Below are 12,999 nucleotides of genomic sequence, written 5' to 3' on the forward strand. Positions count from 1 at the left end.
TAGCAAGGGTTCCGTGAACCGTTTCGACTATAACGAACCCGTGAACCGTTGGGCAATCGTGATCGAGGGTTGAATGTCGACAACAATGAAAACAACCACCATGTGGAGAGCAACGAGGGTGCTATGACCTCAACCACGGGGGACTGACGGACAGAACCCTCCCGGCAAGGACCCGGCGGATCGCGATCATCGGGATTAAAACAGGAAGACTACAATTTGAGTTCAGAAAACTGCGCGCTACTATAGACCCCACCATCTCATGTACCGATGACTCAGAATTATACTACGATTCCCGAGACCAACTCTCTTTTTAGGACCTTATCGCCACTCGTGAAGAGGAAAGAGAGTAACAGGGTAGGACACACAGCGTTCAAAGAAAGGATGATTGTAGCCAAGCGTCGATTGGTAAAGCTACAAAATTGCATCGACCTTGCCCCAGGCATCACAAGGGATGGATCATCGTAAGTAGAGTTCATGCCGCTCACCAGACCTGGTAAATTAGCTTCATAAGTATGCGCTGGTGCTACTCTATTGTAAGTAAAATCACGACACTACAAATTAAGTGGTCATACTAATCGAAAAATCTATCTACTGTCAGAGCCCGCCCATGCACAAATGTGAAGTAGACCTGCATCGAGGTCAAAAGTTTCACTGAAACCATGATCTCTAGAGTCATATTAACAAGATGGGCTTAGGATGTACCTATCCGACTCGAATGACTATCTAGCCTTAATTATATAACTAAGCATACATCAATAGGTCGTGATAAGGACCTAGCTTGGGTCAAGTATAAGGTTTCACTTGGATACAGAGCTACTAAAATACATGAGTTTATTATACAAAGAATCTCGTTATAAATTGTTTTTAGAACACCCTGAACAACCGAACTTTGATACAAATTGATATGAGATAAACTTAGTTAGAAAACTCGCGACATATAGCCATTCTAAAAACTCATTATCGTCTCACCTTTAAACATTTGTTGAGAAGTTTCTTCTTCATAGACCTATGGAGTGCGAACGTTCCAGCACTAATACACCGGATCCCATCAAAATTCCTCAGCCAAGTGTGTTCGGACAAACATGATTCTAAGAGGAGTAAAGCTCAACGTCCGTATGAAACCTACTCCTACCTACTGCCATAACTCCATCTCGGGAGCATTAGCAGAAACACTAAGAATAGTACAGTAATGTGAAAAAATTTATATGCGTAAATATAAATTGTAAGGATGCACTTAAGACAATCATTTCCACTAACGAAGTCATTTTTCGTCATGAAACAGAGCTATGTCTTCACCAAGAGGCAAGAAACCGACTAGCAAGGCGCCAACACTTCAGATAGACGTTGCTACTTTTCAAGCTGCAGTCACGGCATCCGTGGCAGCCGTCATGGTGCATTTCAATACTAACAACGTCAACAAGGGTGGAAGCGGTACTAACAATACAAATTGTGGTAACAATCAGGGACACCAACGGGTACCTACCAACAAAACTACCTCAAGCCACGAACCTACGAACAAGAAGAGAAAGTTTTGGGACATGAAAGAGCGCCACCAATCTAAAGGATACACTAAAAGACAACAACCTAGGGCCGCCCCTACCATTACAACAGCAGTCATGACACATGCCTCGACACTAGCCTCGGGGTTTGCCACCCAAATGCCTGCCAGACCATATGAGGGATCACTCCCAAAGTGCAACAAATGTGGCTTTCATCACCATGGGGCTTGCCGGGAGATGCACTGTAAAAACTGCAATAGGAAAGGGCATACCGTTCGTTTCTGTAGGGCCTCGGCCCATCACCTCCCTTCAATCAACTGCACCAAGGTAGGCCCAGTATGCTACCTATGTGGTGAAATGGGACACTTCAAGAGAGAATGTCCAACTGAGAAGAATGACGAAGGAACAGGAGGAATGTGATGAACACACCAACAGGAGCAGCAAGGGAACCACGTTAGGACTTTTGTGATGTTCCCAACGACAAAATGTTTAAGTACTATATGTTTGTAATGAATTTGGTACGCTTACTAAAGTAACCTTCCTTCTAAAAAGTAGCTAAAATATTTTCTCTCACATACAAATCAAACCAAAGACATTCATATGTGACCTTAGGAGCATTACCTCTAAGTTGTGATGACCTTGTCCATACATTGGGGTTAATTTAAAATCAAAATACTAAAGTCTTGAAATAGATAATTCCATCCTGACTCCGATTCCATGTCTAGTATTAGGGGTTGAGTGGGGTCACCCACTCGACGATTGCACGATATCAATTTACATATGGCGATCATATACTGCTCGATCGTGAGGAGACCTGTCAGGAATCATGATATCAAGTATCATTACTGGCTACTGAAAACACACCCACTACCAGTGCTAGACACTATGGTATGAATCATCTGCAATAATCATAACATTTAACAAAACGGAACACACAGAAAAGAAATACAGGACACTCTATCACTCTAGTGATCTCTTCCTTCGAATGCAACTTATCTCATGTTATCTAAAAAAAAGATATTGTTGTCGTTATCTAATTTTGATTGATATACCCCTCGTCTTCCCGATTTAACGACTATAAAAGGGCCTTTCGCCTAACCCCCCGAATATCAAAACTATCGTCTCTCATAAACATCCAGCACGGACCTTTGGGTCATCTCTCGCTGTGGAACTCCAAAACACGCACCAGAGGAGTGTTATACTTACCGAAGCCTTATCACATGTATATACAGGAGACCGTCAGGAATGTCGTGCATGTAGCAGACAAGATTCAAGCATAGAAGCTTGGGACAGATATGGTACGAGTCCTGCCATGAGCTTCGGGCTAAGGTTGCCCAGAAGGACGAGTAAATGTCCTACCATTCAAAAAAAAAGGCCTAGTCGCGTAAACCAAACCCGCATACTTCCTACCGAGCTACAAGAGCTGTCAGGTCAAACCTGTCGAACTACTCAACAATGAAATTGAAGAACCAAGCTTCTTACCCTGGAAAACTCTGGTCTTATTCGTCAAATAGAAAAGCAAATTGCTCATCATTCCATCGATTTTAGAGGCCCCGACAACACCTCCAATAGAAACCTTTACTATCTGCCTCGCATTGACGAATAGGCCGACCAACCTCAAGGAACGAGGTACCCTTCAGGAATTGGACCTGAGATCTGAATATCACCAGTCACGAGTATTGAAGAAGGATGTCCGAGAACAATCCTCCAATTTCGATGCAGGCGCTGAAAGTTCGTAGTGATAACCCTCGGATAGGACCAAACCCACTCGTAGGATTCATGAAAGTAACAAATAGGATATACCATTCTTGCTAGGATCAGTTCATCATCGTCATTACAAATGACTTACTTATCTACCCTCGTAGTAAGAAGGAAACCAAGGAGAGCAGCTACAACAAACCACGAAAGCATTACGATCAGAGAAGTATTACCCGAAGTTCTCTAGATACGAGTTTTGGAATTGAGGAGTTCAATTCTCAAGACACATCGTTACCAAGGTGAAAATTCATAAGGACCCTTTCAATTGATCAAAACCGTTGAGAAACAGTCAGCACCGAAGGCGTTAGCAGAAATACGCCAAAATTCTGGGTCTCGCTGATCTACCGTCTTAGTTCCTTTGGAACTTCTCGAAAAATACGGACCCCCTCCCAACTTTGACCCTAAAGGGAGCAACCCTTGACAGGAAGAGAAGCAAGAAGAAGAAACCTTTAGAACTCCAGTATAACCGACCAAATTCCTCTAGAAACACTCACTCTGGGAAGGCTTAGTACGCTTCAGAAAGCGTGGAAAGCCAATACCCCAAATAATTGTGTCTTCCGAAATTCTTGTCAGAATCAGCCCTGTAACTCGCTACTTCAATCTACTCCCGCGAGCTTGGTAAAGTACACCCTACCCAACACGTCCCAAATTTACAAGAAGAATCTATCCGACGAGACTCTTGCAATTCCCCTCGACGAGATCGAGTTCCACAAGAGCCTCACCTTCTTGGAAGAACCATGGTGACCATGGACCGAGGTCAAGCGGATGAAACAACGCCACTTCCCATTAGTGAAAGTTCGCTGGAAAACTAACCAAGGACGTAGAGTCACTTGGGAGCGCGAGAATTAGTCAATTAGGAAGTACCCCCACTTCTTGGCTTGATTATTCATGCCTACTCCTTGCCTGAATTCAAATTTCGGGACGAAATTCCCTCTAACGGGGGGATGATGTGCCAACCGTCAAATTTCGGTCAAGTCAAAGTTAACTAAAGTCAGCAAGTCAAACCGTTTGACCCAATTTGCCAGTGAGTACTAAAAATTACATTATGAAATTTCTACATAACTCTCTATTCTAATGAGAGATCATAAATCAAAAGTGCGAACATCTAGATATCCTTAACCATAAACTGTGGTACGTGGCGAGCCCAAACCGATAAAACAATGTTGCATACTCATCGGGAGTGTGTAAGCTCCTTAAACAAGACTTAACAGGGTTTACGACCCATGCATTGCGATGCCGGACACTCACAATTATCACACATGGAACCTCTCTCAATCGTTTTCACTCTATCTCTCTCTATGTCAAATCTCTCCCAAATCTCTCCAAGTATGTGAAATCTCTCTCAAATATCTCTCTGTATTAGAAATGTCTCCAAGAATGTCAAATCTCTCCCAAATCCCTCTAAATATGTGAAATCTCTCTCAAATATCTCTCTGTATGAGAAATCTCTCCAACAATGTCAAATCTCTCCCAAATCTCTCCAAGTATGTAAAATCTCTCTCAAATATCTCTCTGTATGAGAAATCTCTCCAAGAATGTCAAATCTCTCCAAGTATGTGAAAACTCTCGCAAATATCTCTGTGTATGAGAAATCTCTCCAAGAATGTCAAATCTCTCCCAAATCTCTCCAAGTGTGAGAAATCTCTCCCAAATCTCTCTCAAAAGTTTCCCGTAACTTTTTAGAATCATTCGGGTCAGTCCGGCCCTTAACGGGGTCAAAAACGGCTTAAAACGGGGTAAAAACGAGAAAAATGGACCTTAGGAACCGAAACCCTTCTCAAGGAGTCGAAGCTCCCTAAGGCCGAGACCTAGGACCGAGAGCACAGACCGTACCGAGCCTCTGTTGGCTGAACCCGGAGGACCGAACTCCTGTAGATGAGACCGAGTCTCGGTCTCTGTCGCCCCGTTTCTGTCGCTTCTTGCACGTTCTGTCGCTTCTCGTACTCTTTGTCTCTACTCCGCCTCTCTGTCTCTAGCCGCCTCTCGGTCTATGTCTCCTTGTCTCCTCTCTGTCCCTTCGCGCCTCTCTATCTCCTTGTCTCCTCTCTGTCCCTTCGCGCCTCTCTGCTCCTTCTCTCCTCTCTGTCTCCTCGCGCCTCTCTGTTCCCTCTTCTCCCCTCTCGGTTCCTACTCTCCCTCTTCTTCCCTCTCGGTTTCTACCCTCCCACCTCTCGGTTTCAGCATCAGAAGGCCGAACCTCGGCCAGAATTCGGAATTTGGTCACTTTTAGCCCATTTTTGATATTTTTAACATTTTAAGCCCGTTTTTCGTGATTTTAAAGCGGGATTTTCTCCAGAAATTATATTTTAACATAATAAACTCTAAATATTCATAATTTAAACATATTTTGATGAAAATCATTATTTAAATAATAAAAATCAAATGGGTGAATTATTAAAGTTGGAGTGTTGACTTTGCCTTATCCAATGTCACAAGCAACCACCCCACACCCACTCTATGACCATCCATACCTCCCCACCTTACCTAGGTCACTTCAATGTCCCTTACACTCAATTTACACTCATTCCCACATTTTTAGAGCTAGAACAAACATCCTCTCTCCTTATTTCTCTCATTTGCTCTAATTTCACTAAGTATCAAACACCAGTTTTCTCTCAAACTTTTTCTCCACCAAACTCGAGACTCAAGGCTGATTATCAAGTGTTCTTCCACATTTGGTAAGCATAATCCAATCTCCTTATGATTATCTCACTTATTTCCACTCAAATCATGGATATCTTACACAAACTCCATCATATTTGTGTTAGAGCTTCGAATCTCCAAGTGATTCTTCAAGCGTTCTTGGGTTGAAAACTTCTCTTCTTCAACACTTATCTACAGAAATCACTCAAGGTGAGTTCATACCCCTACATTTTCATGTTTTCTCAAGTTTTCAGGGGGGGAATACAAGTTAAAACACTAAGAACATAACTAAAATTTTCTAACAGCCTTCATCAGAAAAGTTCAACTCCATTCACGGACTGTTTGGGCATCTTAAACATTTTTGTTTTCAAAACTGTACAGGGTGCAAATAGTTCAAGTTTTTAGCTTTAAAATGACTACTTGCACATCTCCATGCGATTTTTCTACAATTTATGGTGATTTTTACAAAACTGCCTATCATTTCAAACAACAATCCGGACCAGTCTGTGATTATGGACTTTTTCACCAAAGTTGGAAGTCATTAAAAATCGTGATTAAAATTATGAATAAACTAGACACATTTTTTGAACTCTCAGAATTTACAGATCTAGTTTTTGACTTCGTATGATTTTTCTATGATTTTTCCAAAACAGGGCAGAATGGCTAAAGTTAGCCAACAGCATGTAAATATCATAACACTTAGTATTATGTTGAGCAAAGTGTATAATCATAAGTTATAATTATTGAATGTATTTCCTTGTTAGTTTATCATCATGAACTGAAACTAAGTCATTCATAATAAATATTATTCATTCATTTTGGAACACGTATATTAAACTATAAAAAGTATAGTTTGATAAATTCATAACACTAATACATTTCCATAAAAGAGTTCATACATATTACATACATTTTAGATAAATTATAATAGGTATAGTTTATGATACATCACTCAACACACTCGTACAAAAAGGGAACATTCATACAAGAAAGATTTATATTCACACATATTTCACGTAAATTTGTTAACCTATAGTTTGATAAATTCATAACACTAATACATTTCCATTAAAGAGTTCATACATATTACATACATTTTAGATAAACTATAATAGGTATAGTTTATGATACATCACTCAACACACTCGTACAAAAAGGGTACATTCATACAAGAAAGATTTATATTCACACACATTTAACGTAAACTGGTTAACCTATATTGTGAGACTCTCTCTCTCCCCGTACGTCCGAGTGCGGGAAATAATTCATGGTAGTTATAATCAGAATCTCCTTGAGGGAGAACGTGATACTTGTATATAGATCTATATTGGGTTTGACACCCCACACCTTGCTGCTAGCTACAGTGGGACCTGCAGGTCTACGGGTGACAAATGTCATTTCAGTTTTCGCGACGCCTGAGAACGTCGTGACAGGTTCACATAGTCATAGTATGATTTTAGCGACTCACATAGGGATATAATAATCCATAAGTTTACGGGATTTTATTTTTAAAACCTAAATGAGTTTTATGTCGATTTAAAATCACTTTTTATCTCTATGAGTACAAATATTACTGTACACTTTTGGTTTTGGTAGTTACAACTACACATCATTTGAAACCACATTTATACCTTTAAGTATGGTCAATACTAGTTATTACTCGGTCCTCTAATTTAGGACTACATATATATATATATATATATATATATATATATATATATATATATATATATATATATATATATATATATATATAAAGTATTAACAAACATGAGAACATACAGAAATTTCATTTAATTCAAACGCGTCCATGTCCATTTAAGCACATAACATTTTCTATTAATAAGAAAGGTTAATTATACATTTTGGTCTTCAGTCATAAGACTACATTACACAAATTTTAAAGAAAATATCGGAGTTTCTGGATACATATTCTAACGCTTTTACAAGGAAAACGATTTACTTTTCTAACGAAATCTCTTATGAACTCACCAACCTTTGTGTTGACACTTTTCAAAACTACTTGTATTCTCAGGAATTCAGTGAAAACAGGAAATCAACAACGTTTTGAGGATGGGACGATAAATCGTCAAACAGTTCATTTTGTATCATAATGTAATTGATGTGAATCATGTAAACATGTGCTTTGATGTAACGTTTTCAATTATATTTGTATTGGTTGTATTTACTTTGAGCACTATTATACTCATTGTTGTGATACTCTACATGAAGTCCTCCACCCCCGGACGTTTCCGCCATCGTTGTTTTGGGGGTGTGACAGATTGGTATAAGAGCATTGTTTATAGTGAACTCAGTATATCAAACCACATAAGATGTACAAACTATAAACGCATTGGGACTAAGTCTCTAATTTAAAGTTTCAAAACAACTATACTTTTAGAAATAGATAGTTTCTTATTAAAGGTATACATGCATCAATACATATTAAGGTCAGCACCACTCTAGAATAAAACAAAAGTAATGATTGTTGAATATCACAGGTAAGCTCGGGGATGTATGGTCAGTCTTGGGAATGGCATAGCCTGATCAACTATGCTGGTCCGAGGAGTGATTAGCACATGCCCAAGAATAGTTGTGATATGGCAACAAGTCTAAAACTTACCAACACCACCACAATGAGAACATTAGAACAAAACATGAGTTTAAAATACTATAGGAGTATTTTGTAATATCATAACTTATATGAAAACTAAATAGATCCTTAATAATAGGTCTATAGTCCCTAAGTGGATACTTTAAGGTTATATATAACTTAGAAATTATAGACTTAGAATTTGTGGTCATTACTTTACTTCCTTTTCCTTGTTTGGATGTGGACCTAGAGTGGGATCACTTATTCAAAGGTCTATCGTATATAACACGTATATTGTTATATGTAATTAGTATGAACTATGTCATTATAGAAGTAACTAATAAGGATTACCCCTATAAGTAATTGAGAATAGGGTTAGACGCATAGTACTTATCTCTTCCACTTCTATTCTCGCAAATACGGCATAGCAAAATCCTACTTACCGGACGACCCTTACTTTCCTAATCCGAACTCGAGGAATGGTGAATGATTATGAGAAGAATCATAAGCGGGACCGGAGGTAATCAATCCTCCATGCATAGCAAGGGTTCCGTGAACCGTTTTGACTATAACGAACCCGTGAACCGTTGGGCAATCGTGATCGAGGGTTGAATGTCGACAACAATGAAAACAACCACCATGTGGAGAGCAACGAGGGTGCTATGACCTCAACCACGGGGACTGGCGGACAGAACCCTCCCGGCAAGGACCCGGCGGATCGCGATCATCGGGTATTAAAACAGGAAGACTACAATTTGAGTTCAGAAAACTGCGCGCTACTATAGACCCCACCATCTCATGTACCGGTGACTCAAAATTATACTACGATTTCCGAGACCAACTCTCTTTTTAGGACCTTATCGCCACTCGTGAAGAGGAAAGAGAGTAACAGGGTAGGACACACAGCGTTCAAAGAAAGGATGATTGTAGCCAAGCGTCGATTGGCAAAGCTACAAAATTGCATCGACCTTGCCCCAGGCATCACAAGGGATGGATCATCGTAAGTAGAGTTCATGCCGCTCACCAGACCTGGTAAATTAGCTTCATAAGTATGCGCTGGTGCTACTCTATTGTAAGTAAAATCACGACACTACAAATTAAGTGGTCATACTAATCGAAAAATCTATCTACTGTCAGAGCCCGCCCATGCACAAATGTGAAGTAGACCTGAATCGAGGTCAAAATTTTCACTGAAACCATGATCTCTAGAGTCATATTAACAAGATGGGCTTAGGATGTACCTATCCGACTCGAATGACTATCTAGCCTTAATTATATAACTAAGCATACATCAATAGGTCGTGATAAGGACCTAGCTTGGGTCAAGTATAAGGTTTCACTTGGATACAGAGCTACTAAAATACATGAGTTTATTATACAAAGAATCTCGTTATAAATTATTTTTAGAACACCTTGAACAACCGAACTTTGATACAAATTGATATGAGATAAACTTAGTTAGAAAACTCGCGACATATAGCCATTCTAAAAACTCATTATCGTCTCACCTTTAAACATTTGTTGAGAAGTTTCTTCTTCATAGACCTATGGAGTGCGAACGTTCCAGCACTAATACACCGGATCCCATCAAAATTCCTCAGCCAAGTGTGTTCGGACAAACATGATTCTAAGAGGAGTAAAGCTCAACGTCCGTATGAAACCTACTCCTACCTACTGCCATAACTCCATCTCGGGAGCGTTAGCAGAAACACTAACAATAGTACAGTAATGTGAAAAAATTTATATGTGTAAATATAAATTGTAAGGATGCACTTAAGACAATCATTTCCACTAACGAAGTCGTTTTTCGTCATGAAACAGAGCTATGTCTTCACCAAGAGGCAAGAAACCGACTAGCAAGGCGCCAACACTTCAGATAGACGTTGCTACTTTTCTAGCTGCAGTCACGGCAGCCGTGGCAGCCGTCATGGTGCATTTCAATACTAACAACGTCAGCAAGGGTGGAAGCGGTACTAACTATACAAATTGTGGTAACAATCAGGGACACCAACGGGTACCTACCAACAAAAATACCTCAGGCCACGAACCTACGAACAAGAAGAGAAAGTTTTGGGACATGAAAGAGCGCCACCAATCTAAAGGATACACTAAAAGACAACAACCTAGGGCCGCCCCTACCATTACAACAGCAGTCATGACACATGCCTCGACACTAGCCTCGGGGTTTGCCACCCAAATGCCTGCCAGACCATATGAGGGATCACTCCCAAAGTGCAACAAATGTGGCTTTCATCACCATGGGGCTTGCCGGGAGATGCACTGTAAAAACTGCAACAGGAAAGGGCATACTGTTCGTTTCTGTAGGGCCTCAGCCCATCACCTCCCTTCAATCAACTGCACCAAGGTAGGCCCAGTATGCTACCTATGTGGTGAAATGGGACACTTCAAGAGAGAATGTCCAACTGAGAAGAATGACGAAGGAACAGGAGGAATGTGATGAACACACCAACAGGAGCAGCAAGGGAACCATGTTAGGACTTTTGTAATGTTCCCAACGACAAAATGTTTAAGTACTATATGTTTGTAATGAATTTGGTACGCTTACTAAAGTAACCTTCCTTCTAAAAAGTAGCTAAAATATTTTCTCTCACATACAAATCAAACCAAAGACATTCATATGTGACCTTAGGAGCATTACCTGTAAGTTGTGATGACCTTGTCCATACATCGGGGTTAATTTAAAATCAAAATACTAAAGTCTTGAAACAGATAATTCCATCCTGACTCCGATTCCATGTCTAGTATTAGGGGTTGAGTGGGGTCACCCACTCGACGATTGCACGATATCAATTTACATACGACGATCATATACTGCTCGATCGTGAGGAGACCTGTCAGGAATCATGATATCAAGTATCATTACAGGCTACTGAAAACACACCCACTACCAGTGCTAGACACTATGGTATGAATCATCTGCAATAATCATAACATTTAACAAAACGGAACACACATAAAAGAAATACAGGACACTCTATCACTCTAGTGATCTCTTCCTTCGAATGCAACTTATCTCATGTTATCTAAAAAAAGATATTGTTGTCGTTATCTAATTTTGATTGATATACCCCTCGTCTTCCCGATTTAACGACTATAAAAGGGCCTTTCGCCTAACCCCCCAAATATCAAAACTATCGTCTCTCATAAACATCCAGCACGGACCTTTGGGTCATCTCTCGCTGTGGAACTCCAAAACACGCACCAGAGGAGTGTTATACTTACCGAAGCCTTATCACATGTATATACAGGAGACCTTCATGAATGTCGTGCATGTAGCAGACAAGATTCAAGCATAGAAGCTTGGGACAGATATGGTACGAGTCCTGCCATGAGCTTCGGCTAAGGTTGCCCAGAAGGACGAGTAAATGTCCTACCATTCAAAAAAAAAGGCCTAGTCGCGTAAACCAAACCCGCATACTTCCTACCGAGCTACAAGAGCTGTCAGGTCAAACCTGTCGAACTACTCAACAATGAAATTGAAGAACCAAGCTTCTTACCCTGGAAAACTCTGGTCTTATTCGTCAAATAGAAAAGCAAATTGCTCATCATTCCATCGATTTTAGAGGCCCCGACAACACCTCCAATAGAAACCTTTACTATCTGTCTCGCATTGACGAATAGGCCGACCAACCTCAAGGAACGAGGTACCCTTCAGGAATTGGACCTAAGATCTGAATATCACCAGTCACGAGTATTGAAGAAGGATGTCCGAGAACAATCCTCCAATTTCGATGCAGGCGCTGAAAGTTCGTAGTGATAACCCTCGGATAGGACCAAACCCACTCGTAGGATTCATGAAAGTAACAAATAGGATATACCATTCTTGCTAGGATCAGTTCATCATCGTCATTACAAATGACTTACTTATCTACCCTCGTAGTAAGAAGGAAACCAAGGAGAGCAGCTACAACAAACCACGAAAGCATTACGATCAGAGAAGTATTACCCGAAGTTCTCTAGATACGAGTTTTGGAATTGAGGAGTTCAATTCTCAAGACACATCGTTACCAAGGTGAAAATTCATAAGGACCCTTTCAATTGATCAAAACCGTTGAGAAACAGTCAGCACCGAAGGCGTTAGCAGAAATACGCCAAAATTCTGGGTCTCGCTGATCTACCGTCTTAGTTCCTTTGGAACTTCTCGAAAAATACGGACCCCCTCCCAACTTTGACCCTAAAGGGAGCAACCCTTGACAGGAAGAGAAGCAAGAAGAAGAAACCTTTAGAACTCCAGTATAACCGACCAAATTCCTCTAGAAACACTCACTCTGGGAAGGCTTAGTACGCTTCAGAAAGCGTGGAAAGCCAATACCCCAAATAATTGTGTCTTCCGAAATTCTTGTCAGAATCAGCCCTGTAACTCGCTACTTCAATCTACTCCCGCGAGCTTGGTAAAGTACACCCTACCCAACACGTCCCAAATTTACAAGAAGAATCTATCCGACGAGACTCTTGCAATTCCCCTCGACGAGATCGAGTTCCACA

This window comes from Lactuca saligna, chromosome 6 (genome assembly GCF_052625555.1).
Source record: "Lactuca saligna cultivar CGN05327 chromosome 6, ASM5262555v1, whole genome shotgun sequence".
Taxonomy (NCBI): domain Eukaryota; kingdom Viridiplantae; phylum Streptophyta; class Magnoliopsida; order Asterales; family Asteraceae; genus Lactuca; species Lactuca saligna.